Raw genomic sequence first — 16304 nt, 5'->3', positions numbered from 1 at the left:
AATCTGCATTTAAAGTGAAATTCTCAAGTGCATTCATTTGCTGAAAGTAGTAAAAGAGTTCCTCGTGACAGTAAAAAGTTAAAGCTACTGTATGTCTAACAACTGAGTTCTGAAAGGTTATCCTAGAGACTGAATCCACTTAACAATCCCTTACGGTTTTAGCAAGAAGTAATCCTAGCCGTTAAAACCTAACCTGGCATTTACCAAGAGCACGGATCCATAAGAGGGAAGCTGCCATAACCGACGCGACTGGTAGGAGCGCCCGGGGTCAGGGTGGCCCCTCGACCGAGTGCACTCAGACCGGAGGAAGCAGGGTAGACGTCGGGAGTAACGGCAGTTAGAAGAGCCAGGCGAGTTCCCTCGCCAGAACACCAGCTCGAGAATCTTTTAATAGAGAGTTGAGTCAGTAATTAGCCCCGTATCGGGCCAGAAGTACCCAGGATCTAACAACATCAATAGAATTATTAATGTCAAAAAGATTAACAATTATTAATAATAACGGGGCACCACCCTGAGATCAGGGACCAATAACCAAATTAAGACCAATAACCAAAATGAAGTCTCATAATTAGTGTTAATAACAATGTCAATAGTCAAAGTACTATTCCACATTCAGACTGAAAAGTGAAGGTTGAGTACGAGCACAGGCCATGTATCCAGCTATTATCACAATACACATGCATAAAGTAATCACAGAAAGCTGCTCTTTAAAGTATAACAGAGTTTATTAATCATAATAACATTGATCAAGTCAAATAATGTCTAAAACTAACAACAATTACGATACAATTACGAGCTTACTAGTGTGGAGTGTTGGAGTGTGTCCAACTTGAGTCGGATGGGAAGGCCCAGAGCTGGAGGTGACGCAAAGTTTTATAGATTCTGTGCCGTCAGGCTGCAGCACAGGAAATCCCTGTAGAGCAGGGGTCTCAAACTCATTTTCACTCAGGGCCACATCAGCATCATGGTCGCCCGCAAAGGGCCGGTTGTAAATGTAACTACTCGTAACATATTGTTAAATAACTCTCTGCATTCACAGTTTAAAGTAGTCTTCAATGTGCTCACAATACATTTCCATGTTAAATGTGCAGTAAGCCAAAGAGCTGCTTCTATGACTATGTTTAAGTATCTCATAATTTTGACTTTCTATCTCAGAATTATGACTTTCTATCATAGTTATGACTTTCTATCTAATAACTTCGACTTTCTATCTCATAATTTCGACTATGGGGATATTTTTATTTTTATTAGTCTAACTTAAAAATAAAAAAAATAAATATATATTTCTTTAAAAAAAATTGGGGTTTTTTGCTGGCGGATTCGCGGGCCACATAAAATAACGTGGCGGGCCGAATTCGGCCCGCGGGCCGGGAGTTTGAGACCCCTGCTGTAGAGCCTGTGGCCCTTATCCAATGAGACCTCAGTGTCACACATAGGTGAGACTTAACGTCTCACGTAGCTTGGTGTGATCTTAACTCAAATCAGGCTGTTGACTACCCTGTAGGCCCCAAATGATCTGCTCCCTTTGTTCCAACCACATGTTGAAGCCCCAACAACACTTTGTTAAGTTAAGAATACCTTGAGGTATGAAATTAATTGCATTAAATGCCAATGTGTACACGAGTGGAATAGCATCACAACACCAAGCTCTAATGACAAAACCTAAAACTAATATTTATACAGATGGCACTTTGCAGCCTGTGATTACAACTGATTATCAATGAGTAATGTACAACTGCCCTTACTAGAATTAACCAGAAAATACACAAAACTCAGACAATTTAACACAAAAAAGTCTTGACCACCACAGAGGGTGCAATCTCAGAACCCAACCAGTCAACTCATCATCTCTGTCCCACCATAACCAGTCCACTCATCCTCTCTATCCCACTATATCCAGTCCACTCAGTCTCTCTGTCCCACTATAACCAGTCCACTCATCCTCTCTGTCCCACTCTAACCAGTCCACTCAGTCTCTCTGTCCCACAATAACCATTTCACTCATCCTCTCTGTCCCACTATATCCAGTCCACTCATCCTCTCTGTCCCACTATAACCAGTCCACTCATCATCTCTGTCCCACTATAATCAGTCCACTCATCCTCTCTGTCCCACTATATCCAGTCCACTCAGTCTCTCTGTCCCACTATAACCAGTCAACTCATCATCTCTGTCCCACCATAACCAGTCCACTCATCCTCTCTGTCCCACTATAACCAGTCTACTCATCCTCTCTGTCCCACAATAACCAGTCTACTCATCCTCTCTGTCCCACAATAACCAGTCTACTCATCCTCTCTGTCCCACAATAACCAGTCTACTCATCCTCTCTGTCCCACAATAACCAGTCTACTCATCCTCCATGTCCCACTATAACCAGTCCACTCATCCTCTCTGTCCCACTATAGCCAGTCCACTCATCATCTCTGTCCCACCATAACCAGTCCACTCAGTCTCTCTGTCCCACAATAACCAGTCCACTCATCCTCTCTGTCCCACAATAACCAGTCCACTCATCCTCTCTGTCCCACAATAACCAGTCCACTCATCCTCTGTCCCACAATAACCAGTCTACTCATCCTCTCTGTCCCACAATAACCAGTCTACTCATCCTCTCTGTCCCACAATAACCAGTCTACTCATCCTCTCTGTCCCACAATAACCAGTCTACTCATGCTCTCTGTCCCACAATAACCAGTCTACTCATCCTCTCTGTCCCACAATAACCAGTCTACTCATCCTCTCTGTCCCACAATAACCAGTCTACTCATCCTCTCTGTCCCACAATAACCAGTCTACTCATCCTCTCTGTCCCACAATAACCAGTCTACTCATCCTCTCTGTCCCACAATAACCAGTCTACTCATCCTCTCTGTCCCACAATAACCAGTCTACTCATCCTCCATGTCCCACTATAACCAGTCCACTCATCCTCTCTGTCCCACTATAGCCAGTCCACTCATCATCTCTGTCCCACCATAACCAGTCCACTCAGTCTCTCTGTCCCACAATAACCGGTCCACTCATCCTCTCTGTCCCACAATAACCGGTCCACTCATCCTCTCTGTCCCACAATAACCGGTCCACTCATCCTCTCTGTCCCACAATAACCGGTCTACTCATCCTCTCTGTCCCACAATAACCAGTCTACTCATCCTCTCTGTCCCACAATAACCAGTCTACTCATCCTCTCTGTCCCACAATAACCAGTCTACTCATCCTCTCTGTCCCACAATAACCAGTCTACTCATCCTCTCTGTCCCACAATAACCAGTCTACTCATCATCTCTGTCCCACCATAACCAGTCCACTCAGTCTCTCTGTCCCACAATAACCAGTCCACTCATCCTCTCTGTCCCACAATAACCAGTCCACTCATCCTCTCTGTCCCACAATAACCAGTCCACTCATCCTCTCTGTCCCACAATAACCAGTCCACTCATCCTCTCTGTCCCACAATAACCAGTCCACTCATCCTCTCTGTCCCACAATAACCAGTCTACTCATCCTCTCTGTCCCACAATAACCAGTCTACTCATCCTCTCTGTCCCACAATAACCAGTCTACTCATCCTCTCTGTCCCACAATAACCAGTCTACTCATCCTCTCTGTCCCACAATAACCAGTCTACTCATCCTCTCTGTCCCACAATAACCAGTCTACTCATCCTCTCTGTCCCACAATAACCAGTCTACTCATCCTCTCTGTCCCACAATAACCAGTCTACTCATCCTCCATGTCCCACTATAACCAGTCCACTCATCCTCTCTGTCCCACTATAGCCAGTCCACTCATCCTCTCTGTCCCACTATAGCCAGTCCACTCATCATCTCTGTCCCACCATAACCAGTCCACTCAGTCTCTCTGTCCCACAATAACCAGTCCACTCATCCTCTCTGTCCCACAATAACCAGTCCACTCATCCTCTCTGTCCCACAATAACCAGTCCACTCATCCTCTCTGTCCCACAATAACCAGTCCACTCATCCTCTCTGTCCCACAATAACCAGTCCACTCATCCTCTCTGTCCCACAATAACCAGTCTACTCATCCTCTCTGTCCCACAATAACCAGTCTACTCATCCTCTCTGTCCCACAATAACCAGTCTACTCATCCTCTCTGTCCCACAATAACCAGTCTACTCATCCTCTCTGTCCCACAATAACCAGTCTACTCATCCTCTCTGTCCCACAATAACCAGTCTACTCATCCTCTCTGTCCCACAATAACCAGTCTACTCATCCTCTCTGTCCCACAATAACCAGTCTACTCATCCTCTCTGTCCCACAATAACCAGTCTACTCATCCTCTCTGTCCCACAATAACCAGTCTACTCATCCTCTCTGTCCCACAATAACCAGTCTACTCATCCTCTCTGTCCCACAATAACCAGTCTACTCATCCTCTCTGTCCCACAATAACCAGTCTACTCATCCTCTCTGTCCCACAATAACCAGTCTACTCATCCTCTCTGTCCCACAATAACCAGTCTACTCATCCTCTCTGTCCCACAATAACCAGTCTACTCATCCTCTCTGTCCCACAATAACCAGTCTACTCATCCTCTCTGTCCCACAATAACCAGTCTACTCATCCTCTCTGTCCCACAATAACCAGTCTACTCATCCTCTCTGTCCCACAATAACCAGTCTACTCATCCTCTCTGTCCCACAATAACCAGTCTACTCACTCTCTCTGTCCCACAATAACCAGTCTACTCACTCTCTCTGTCCCACAATAACCAGTCTACTCACTCTCTCTGTCCCACAATAACCAGTCTACTCACTCTCTCTGTCCCACAATAACCAGTCTACTCACTCTCTCTGTCCCACAATAACCAGTCTACTCACTCTCTCTGTCCCACAATAACCAGTCTACTCACTCTCTCTGTCCCACAATAACCAGTCTACTCACTCTCTCTGTCCCACAATAACCAGTCTACTCACTCTCTCTGTCCCACAATAACCAGTCTACTCACTCTCTCTGTCCCACAATAACCAGTCTACTCACTCTCTCTGTCCCACAATAACCAGTCTACTCACTCTCTCTGTCCCACAATAACCAGTCTACTCACTCTCTCTGTCCCACAATAACCAGTCTACTCACTCTCTCTGTCCCACAATAACCAGTCTACTCACTCTCTCTGTCCCACAATAACCAGTCCACTCACTCTCTCTGTCCCACAATAACCAGTCCACTCACTCTCTCTGTCCCACAATAACCAGTCCACTCACTCTCTCTGTCCCACAATAACCAGTCCACTCACTCTCTCTGTCCCACAATAACCAGTCCACTCACTCTCTCTGTCCCACAATAACCAGTCCACTCATCCTCTCTGTCCCACTATAACCAGTCCACTCATCCTCCATGTCCCACTATAACCAGTCCACTCATTGTTAGTTGGTGAGTTTTGAGTGGAGGATTTCTGGGATGATGGTGTTGAAGACCAACTGAGGTCCACAAACAGGATCCTTGCATATGTCCCTGGGGAATTGAGGTGTTGTAGGATTTTCTGCAGTCCCATGTCGAATGCATCATCCACTGACTTTGCCCAGTAGGCAAACTGCAGGGGGGGCAGCAGGAGTCCTGTGATGTCCTTCAGGTGGGCCAACACCAGTCTCTCAAAGGATTTCACGACCACAGATGTCACGATTGTCACAGCCTCTAACGGCCTCCTATAATGTATGACCATGTATTCTTTCTGATCCCGAATCCAAGTGTGCCACAGGTTCACCAGATGAGCCTGTCCACATAATTACCCAGCAGGCATTTTGCGCACCCTCAATGCACTGGGCATGGCACACATGAATGTAATCGTGGTTTTAGAACACAGCTGTGTTGGTTCTGCCATTGTGAGTTGGGAGTTTTATTTGGTTTTCTTGAAATCTTCAGACATTAATCTACAATGAATTATCTTTTTATTTCAAATCACAATAGGATGTATGCGGCAGATGTTTTTCCTTGTACCTGTACCATAGCCAATCATAAAGGACCATGTCAGCTTTCAGTTTGAGTGAAACATGGAAGTTGCTTGAGATAGAGTTACAAGGTTTTCACCTGGAAACAGTGAAACATTGAGTGTGCTTTCCTCCCGACAAAATATGCCTCTCACTTAATTTGTGTGCGTATCTGAGTGTGTGTGGGTGTGCGTGTGTGATAAATCACCACCTGGATTCGGTATCCAGAGTAGTCAGTAGACTTCCTATGACAAAGACTTCCTGCTACTGAACCAACTTATACACTCCCTATCTGTCTGAACACACAGACATTTCAATACATTCCCACTAAGTATACGTGTATGCACACACTCTCCGAACTACCTAAGCTGCAAATTGCATGTGTGTGTAATAAAAATGCATATCCATAAAAACGTGCACATACCTTTACATAGATCACACAATCACACACACATGCTTTAAGCCATAAAGAAACACACATTCGGATGAAAGTAGTGTAATGCAGTGTCTTCATATCTATGCCTCAGTAGGAGGCAGGGAGCTACCTAGCGCTGCACACACACACACAGACACACTCTGAGTTGACGAGTTGTGTGGCAGATATATGGGCTGGAATGTGTCCATAAAAATAGTGCGGAATCACCCTGATCTTTTCCACGCAAAGAAACAAGCTTGGGTAAGGATGGGAGGAGCAGAAAAAAGGGAAATGTCCTGCATGGGGTAAACAGAAATGGCTGGAGAGTGGATGGTTTGTGTACTTTACATTTTCCAAATGGCAGTCTCATGTTCAAATAATTTCAATTTCTTTTTCTCAATCTACACTCAATACCCCATAACGACAAAGTGTTAACAGGAGTTTAGAATTTTTTGCAAATTTACTAAAAACAAAGCTGGAAGTGGCCATGACGTTGACAGTTGACTTATAGAAAGAAAACCCTTAAAATGACAACTTAATCTATTGACATGACAAAATTTATTTGAGGCTAACTATATGTGTGTATAGTTCTAAAATAAGCAAAAGCATGATTTTGATTTTGAAGAAGTACAAGTTATAGTAGCATTACCAACCGTATACTAGCAGAGCACAATGGCTGACTTACAAATTGCTATCAAATTAGATGTGGAGAACCATGGTCCTCAGAGGATGACATATGACACGTTTAAAATCTACTTAATTAACCTACACGTATCCATGGTCAACTGTATCAAAGCTAATGGCCAGATTTCCATTAAGTTTGGTGCTTTTAGACCCCTGAAGATGAACCTAATGTTTTGTTGGCCTCCTGTCATTTTATAGTGGCACAATCAACCCAAAATTGCCACTTTATATAGGAATTATGGCGGGCTGTTTGTGACATTCACTGAGCACATTCATATTCATGAAGTGTTTTGTTTTGTTCTCTTGTTCAATGTATTCTCATCATAGGGGTGTAGTGAACATATATCAGCCTCTAGGGGCCACTAGCTTAAGCTTTTACTGCATCATGTTATCAGTATTTTATAGAACCAGTAACAGAAACCATGGAACCCAAACAAGCACTCTAAAAAGAAGTTTAAAAAAACGACCCCCACTATAACAATGTTTTAAAGTTATTAATCTAAACTACACATATGTTGGTGTAGCGAATTGTTTGTATTTCATACAAAAATAACTTTGTAACTATACAGTAAAATTGGAAAAACTTCTGTTGGTCATTATCTGTGGTTCAGAATGCTTCCTGTATTTCATCTCTATGCTGTAAAGCTTGGCAGCTTGGTGTGCTCTGGCTAGCTGCTAGGTTGATTCTCCAGATAGGACATAAAAGCTGGGTGGCCTTCTATTGGCCTGGTGTCTCCTCCACTCGAGATCAGGGGCCTCGGTCACCTGATCCTCATAAAAACTAGTTTATTAGCTACTTGACATGTGTGTGTGTGTGTGTGTGTGTGTGTGTGTGTGTGTGTGTGTCTGTGCGTGTGTGGACCATGCCGGTGTTTTTTTTAATATTCTTTCCCATTCATTATTATTATTACTGACCATTTTCTGAAGTGTCCTGTTTTTGATTTGTAAATGTCCTTTGAATACTACAGTTTTCATGTGACTACAATCAGTGAAGGAGCTCAAATAATTTCAACTCAAATGTAAGAAATATCGATTGACGATTTAATGAGCATCATTTTAAACTTCTCTCATGATGATAAATGTGCTTATTACAATTAATGCAAATATTTCAGATAAATACAGTTATGATCCTATCACAACAATCATACCGAAACAGAAGTAGCCTGATATCCTATAAGCAGTAAAGCTAGGAATCTATAATGTACACCATATATTAGCATTGCCCATGAAATAAAAATTGTGAATGAGCATGACTGTAGCAGTTGCTCTTGTGTTAACTGATAATTTGGCAAAGAGGAAGTAGAAAAGCCCACTTAAGAGGTCCACAGAATAATCTCTGTGTGAAAATGTCAAATTTTCAGAGGCAAATTCTCCAAGAGAAGATAGATAGATAGACTTTATTTCAGACTCGGGGTCCATACAGACAGATACATAAAAAGACAGACACAGACAATAAAAGTACATAGGCCTAGCAATGCCTTACAAAGAGACAGCTGTACCAATGTCGCCACAGCTGGGACTGGTAGCGTGTGGTACTAAACCTTATGTTGGTTAAAACAAGTATGATCCCATTTACAGAGTCATTCAGTCTACAGATGAATTTGTCCATGAAATTTCTTAAAACAGTTTGGAAAGTGTTGACTTGTGCAGCCACAAACATTTCACCAGCACTACTCCATCTCGGTCTCTTTAAAAGTATTCTCATGGCGTCATTGTACGCTACTTGGAGTCTCTGTAAATGTTATGTGGGAGTTCGCAGGTAGGACCCAAACGCAAGACCACAGGAGACAGAAGTTTACTATGAACAGGTTTTATTTCGAATGTGGGAAGGTGTGGAGCCCGTGGTCCGACACCACAGTGGCAGAGCGACGGTGTGAGGCCCGTGGCTCGACACCGGAGGGCTGGCAGCTTGACGGCGAGAGTAGTCCGTGTCACACAAGGAGGGCAGAGCGGCGGCGTGTAATCCGTACACACAAGGAGGGCAGCGGACGCCACGGGGTTGACGCGGGTGCAAGACGGTACGACCTGACAACCCCAGACTGCAGGGCCAGAGCTTATGTAGTGCCAGCAGGCTCATTAGCGGGCCCTGAGTCTGGTGTGTCAGGCAGCAGGAGGTGATCAGCTGGAGTGTCCTCAGCTGTGCACACTCAAGGGTGTGGCCATGGGAGGCGTCAGGTCAGACAGGGATCCTGGATCCTGACAGTAAACTCTTTTTTTTGTAGTTTGACCACAAGTATGCAGTGTAGAGTGGTGTACAATATGCTCTGAACAGAGAAAGTTCTCGCGATGCTCTTCAGTGCTTCAAACAAAGTAGTTTATAAGAAGGCAAAGCAAACATGTTTACACCTATAATGGCCACACTGGGAGCTGTATTTTAAAAAACTGCCCTCATAGAGCGAGGCATGACAAGATGAATGGGATAACCTTGGGCATTTTTGGATGGTCTTCTATTCACAAATATGCAGGCTTTTTTGTGAGGACATTCATTCATTAAAACATGATCTCCTGACTTTTGATCTGGCAACCAACATTTCAACAATTTGTCCAATATTTTGGTTTATGACTGAATACCTGGAAAACGTATTACATTTCCATCAGCCTCAGCTCTAGTGCTTAGTGCTAATTGTTGGAATGCTGTTGTAATTGTAAGCACAACTTCTTCTATTTCTTCCGTGGCCCTCTTCTCCTCCATTTTTTAAGCTACAGAAACCGTTCAACTATTAAAATGTTCAGCTCTTTCACCAGAGGTGTGCTATGACTTTTTATATTTCTAACCTTTAAACTTTTTGAATTATTAAGCTTTTTATATTTTCAATAGGATCTCTATGGAGAATATTTTCAAATGGCTTCAGGCACACAGGTGTTCGCGATTGAGCCAATTAGTGATGTTTATAAACACACAGACTCACAGACACACGTGCACATACACTCCTCTCTGTGTGTCTCTCTCTCATACAGTCACTTATGAGACTTATGAAACTTCTTCAACTTTCAAATCCTTCAACTTCCTCATACTTTCAGCTAAAGACACCATTTCAAATTTCAAATGTTGAGAAAACCCTGAACTATTCAGCATAACATAATTCAGCAATTTAACTTATGATTTTTCAGCCCTTTTCTGACTTTATAATGGGTGTGTATTGCGCAGCTTAGAGTGTGTGAATTCCGGGTACCCTTAAACGCCTCATCTTAACTTCACTACGGAAGAAACCAGGCCTTCGACATTGTTCTCTGAGTCATTGACTGGTAAGTAGCACAGTGTGTGTCTATACTCAACTTTAAAAATGAAGCTTCCACATTTTACAATGGCATTACAAGTGGTTTCTAACTCAAACAGGGTTCAAAATAAGCAAGAAGAGTAAACATTTTCCTGGTGAACCAAAGAAAAACGTACTAATACTAGCGAAGTGCGACCGTTAGCATAGCTGCTAACGTTCGTCATACGGCATTTTGTTGTCAAACTGTTGAAGTCTACTTAAAAAAGACTGTACTTGCATGAACAACAGGCCTTGCCTGTTCTCTACTTCCCGGCTGATAAGAACAGTAGCAGAATAAAATACATCATGTATGATAAGGTACATGTGTGGATGGATATAGCTAAGTTACCTAGCGAGCTAGCTAGCAAGCCAAGGTAACGGCCGTGCAGCTGACGTGCATTATACTATATTGATCCCGGTAAGGGGGAAATTTGTCTCTGCATTTGACCCATCCCTGTAGAAAGGGAGCAGTGGGCTGACTATGACAGGCGCCCAGGGTGCTGTTAGGGGTTCAGTGTATTGCTCAGGGACACTTCGACACATGACACGTCCCAGCCAAGGATCGAACTGTCGAGTTATAAAGTAAAGTCCCACAGGACACTGTAAAGGGCGTGACTTCATCTCTCTATTAAACTGACAATAAACCACTAAGCTAATTAACAGGTTATTTCTAATATAAAACCAGTCTTTTTCATCAAACTATCCTGACAACAATATGTTTGCTGTGGTAACATTACAGTCAAAGTGTTTTATAACTGTTTGTTAGTTTTACCAGCAGCTAAAGCTGTTCAATTATTATTCTGGCCACTTCATGTGTCAATGTGTAAATCTGTAACAGAAAGTGACCAATAGACATGATTATACACAAGCTTTGTGATCTTGAATTAGACCTTAATGTACGAACAACCTTTGTTCATATAATGCTGATAGTATTGTTCTGTAGTAATCCACTAATATAATGCAGGCCCTATAGGAACATGACTTTATATATTCAGTATACAGAGACATTAGATAATCCATTATTTGTCCACAGTGAGCCCTCACATAGAGCTGAGATGGAGCTGTCATTAGTTGTGGGTGTTCTGTAGTTCTGCTAGTTTTAACCCTTTATTGCTCATACACACAGAAGATAATAATGTGTTTCCTCTCTTAGGCAAAGAGAACATTGATCAACATCTGTGCTTTGGCTGGTAAGTACGGACATGCTGTAACTGAAATTGACAATAGACCACATAACGTGATGTGTTTAACTGTTAAGTATCTTAAACTAGGGCTGCAACTAATGATTATTTTAATAATCGATTAATTGGGTGATTCTTTTTTCGATTAATCGGATAAAAAAACAAAAGCATTAATTTCCAACCCTTTATTCAAAAACAGAACTGATCTTCAGAAAGTGCACAAACAGGTTGTTTCTTGAACATCCCTGAGCTGTTAAAGTAATAATTAAAAAACGAATGGACTAACACAAAAAACATACATGTGAACAAAAATATGTATATTTTTGTTTAAAGGGACCTGAGCTGTCGGAACAATAAATCATTTATAAAAAATAAAGAAAAATACAAATCAGAAAACTTAACAGGATTTGTTTGAACGTCAGAACTTGTTCTCTACACTACACGCACAAACTGAATCATCACCGTGGTGCTCCCGTGCCATATCATGTCGCTTTTGCATATCTTGCAATGAACACACTTTTTCAATTTATTAAGTGTGAAATGCTCCCACACCTTGGCCGACTTAGGTCGTACTGATTCCTCTGCCTCCGCCATGTTTCAGAACAACGTTACGGGTCCGATGGTCTTTCCTCTGTTGTAAATTGTTTGATTGCATGTTTACTTTTATTGTGAAGAGCATGAAAACGGAAGTGATTTTACTGTGAAGAGACAGGAAGTAGCATGATGCATGCAATGTGCTATGATACGACAACAATGATAACGATAAGTGAAAACCTAACGTATATGGGTGCAAGAGCGTGGCCTGTTCACTGTAACAGTTGTTAAACTGCAGTTTTCAGGAAGTAAAGTGTTCCGTTCAAAACCAGACGTGTCTTGGTTGTCATTAGAAGCTCAACTTCACACAACAACTGCTGTGCTCCGCTCTTTTTTCCCCTTTTGTTTTTGTCAAACATCTCCGCGACTTATTGAGTGGCGTAATAATCGCGCGACACAACGAATCGATTATGAAATTTGATAATCGATAATGAAAACTATTTTAAAAATCGATTATCGATTTTATCGATTCGTTGTTGCAGCCCTATCTTAGACCTTTTCCTTTTGTTTAGATTGACACCAGATTCATTTATTTTGTGTGATTTATTCTCTCTAAAGCAACTTAAATATATATATTGAAGACTAACATAAGTTCCTGGGAAATTCTAGATCTTGAATGAGACTTTGATAATTAACAAGGAAATAAAATGAGCTGTAATGATGGTTTTCTGAAAATTAAACTAAACATTTCACCCTCCCGCTCCTCCTTCTATCCCCCTCCTTTCTGTCTCTGATTGCAGACCATCACTGTGACTCCTTGCATCTCTGAAGTGTAAGTTCACACACATGAATTATGATTTTGCTGTTACTAAACTAATATTACATTGGTTTACATTAAGAATGACTTCCCATCCTAATGTAGTCTCGACAGGAATTACATCCATCCATTACGTACTCAACACTAAATGACCCACCCTGAATAACAGTTTGATTTAGATTGAAATGAGCTGTGACACACTGGTTTTCTGAGAGGAAAGTAAAGATCATTTCTTTCTCTCTCTCCACTTCTTCTGGCCTCCTCCTTCCCGTCTTTAACTGTAGATCAGAGTTGGTGTCTCCGTGGTAACTTGACACTAAGTTCACATGTGAATCAACACTTTTACTTAAAACACTTAATACTGCAGGTTTTAAACACACTGTAGTGAAGTTGTAGTTTGTGAAAATGTGAGACTTCTAAACAGCTATACCATCAATTCATACCATCATATACATATCATTTCATGATATTTCACATAAATCTGTGCACTATTACCTGTTATACTGTCATGATGTGTTTACATTATGATCATGTGAGCAGACACTTCACTGAACTTTTCGCTTAGGGTAGAAGTTACTTAGTTTGTTATTCAGACTGCTGTCTAATGTGTGTCTTTATTGTGTCTTACAGGTGTCCTGCTGTCTCCCCTCTCCTCTATCATATTGGCTCTCTGTCTTTCCTATACCTTCTATCAACTCTGTCTAAGCATTGGTTCCTCTAGCTTTCCTGTCAATCTACCGCTCTGTCTTTGATATTGGAATTCATTCTTTGTATCCCCCTTCTATCCCACTCTAGCTGTTACCGAACTTTCCAAACCTACCGAACCTTCTGAAAAACTTCTGAACAAATTACTGGAAACTGATTTCTGAAATCCTATATTCTGAAGTAAATTACATGGTTATCACAAGCTGTCTGTTGAACGAAAACCTGAGAGTCTCTCATCTCGCCCACTCTCTGTCTCTCCACTGATCCTCTGATCCACTCACTTGCTTTGGGTTACTGGTACCTGATCTATCTTTTAAGAAATCTGAGAGATTCTCCTCTCTCACGCTCACCTCTTTCAATCTTCTATCTACATCATATACATCTATAGAATACTATTACTGTTTGTACAAACAGTACAAAACATTTGAAATATACTAAGAGATTTTTTCAACAAAATTGAACATATAATTGAAAAAGACATGCACATAATTTTGTTGTCATTGAAAAACTTACACTTCTATCACAAACATTTGGTAAAATAAATTATAATTTCGAATTAAATCTGGTCAATTTCCAAATATATAATTTCTTGTAAAAGTTCATGATTAAGTTAACATAATTAAAGGAAACTGCATTCTGGTTAATATACATAAAAAACAACTACCGGTAGTGAAAATCCACATTAGAGAATAAGTCTAGTTGTTCCTGATCTTTGTTGCTGTGGAGTTCTGTTGGTTTGTACCCAGAGGTTTGTTTTGGTAACAGATATTTCACATTTCACATTGTTGTTTACTTGACTAGTCTACATACGAGTAAAAGTAATACCACTACATACATTGTATTCATTATTATTTAATTTATTTAGATTATTTTCCATATAAATTATAAATATAATTGTTTGAATCATTCAGTGTTTTGTTGTTGTTTAACCTGTTCCTACTGAAATAAAATCCAGACTATCTATGAGGAACTGCATTCATTTGGAGCGGCTGTTTCCTGTCTGCAGACCAACGTTCTTCAGAAGCATTCATTCCACTATTTCTTCCATCTCCCCTTTTTTGAAACTCTTCTTCATTTTTTAAGCTACAGAAACGGTTCAACTATCACAATGTTCAGCTCCTTCAGCTCATCTCTGCTATGACATTTTCTATTTCTAACCTTTAAACTATTTGAATTATTAAGCTTTTAGCAACTTTTTTTGAATGGGTTTCTAAGGAGAAGATTTTCAAATCCTCTTAAACTTCAACTTTCAAATCCTTCAACTTCCTCATACTTTCAGCTAAAGACACCATTTCAACTTTCAAATGTTGAGAAAACCCTGGACTATTGCCGCATATTCAGCTTTTTGATATATTTTACACTTTTTGAACTGCAGCAATTTAACTTTTATGATTTTTCAGCACTTTTCTGACTTTATAATGGGTGTGTATTGCGCAGCTTAGAGTGCGTGATGTCTCCAACTGAATTCTAACTGAACTGCTTGTGATGAAGCCTGTCATTTAATAACCTCTGTTTATGTGTGTCAAACATGATGATTATGTCTCCTCTCCCCCACCCAGCACCACCCTTTCAAAATAAAAGCCTCATGGATTAACTGTATTTAAATGCTTAGCTCAAAATTAGGCTTTTTTGTTGAAATAATGAATGGTCTTACTAATACTGCGACAACTACTACGACTGCTAATATTTCTAGTATTACTACTACTACAACTACTACTTCAACTTTTGCTGTTGCTACTATTACTACTACTGCTACTGCTATTACTGCTACCATAAATATTATTACTACCACTACTGCTATTACCACCACTATTACTTATACAACAACTGCTCCTACTACTACTGCTATTCATGCTACTAAAAGTAGTAATGCTACTACAGCTATTAGTACGACTGCTACTAGTACTACTACTACTACTGCTACATCTTCTACTGCCATTACTATTACTATTACTACTACAACTGTGATATTAAATACTACGACCAATACTACAGCTATTACTATGACGACTGATACTACGTCTTCTAATGACTAATACTTCTACTACTAATAATACTTCTACTACAACTTCTACTACTACTACAAATATCACTACTACTACTACTAGTTGTTATTCTAATGCTACTAATACTTCTACAAATAATACTTCTACTTCAACTTATGCTGCTACAAATATCACCACTGATGAATTTTTTTAAGCCACAGAAACTGTTCAAATATCAAAATGTTCAGCTCTTTCAGGAGAAGTGTGATATAACTTTTCATATTTGTAATCTTCAAACTTTTTGAATTATTAAGCTTTTTGCAATTTGTTTTTGAATTGGATATCTATTTTCAGCAATGTTTTTGCGATTAATTTCGGTTTTCAGCATTCCAATGCATTTTCAGCAGGAAATGCTTTTTCAAGTTCCACTATTTCTTCCTTCCCCCGTTTCGTCGCAACGCTTCTTCTTCTTCATTTTTTAAGCGACAGAAACCATTCAACTATCAAAATGTTCAGCTCCTTCAGCTCATCTCTGCTATGACTTTTTCTATTTCTAACCTTTAAACTTTTTGAATTATTAAGCTTTTATCAACCTTGTTTTGAATGGGATCTCTATGGAGAATATTTACAAATCCTCTTAAACTTCTTCAACTTTCAAATCCTTCAACTTCCTCATACTTTCAGCTGCAGACACCATTTCAACTTTCAAATGTTGAGAAAACCCTCAACTATTGCCAACATGATTCAACTTTTTGATATCTTTTAAAC

At 40.5% G+C, this 16304-nt stretch overlaps 1 long non-coding RNA gene across 1 annotated transcript; it reads left to right on the top strand.

The window, feature by feature from the left end:
• The first annotated feature begins 11466 nt into the window (after positions 1–11466).
• LOC306784389 lies at positions 11467–13652 on the top strand. The gene is made up of 4 exons (XR_013772358.1): positions 11467–11504; positions 12830–12861; positions 13131–13151; positions 13477–13652. It is a non-coding gene; the product is annotated as an uncharacterized lncRNA (long non-coding RNA).
• Positions 13653–16304: the final 2652 nt, after the last annotated feature.

The sequence above is a fragment of the Melanostigma gelatinosum genome (assembly GCF_949748355.1).
Source record: "Melanostigma gelatinosum genome assembly, chromosome: 11".
Taxonomy (NCBI): domain Eukaryota; kingdom Metazoa; phylum Chordata; class Actinopteri; order Perciformes; family Zoarcidae; genus Melanostigma; species Melanostigma gelatinosum.
The sequence above is the reverse complement of the archived record's forward strand: the minus strand, read 5'-3'. Positions and strand labels throughout refer to the sequence as shown.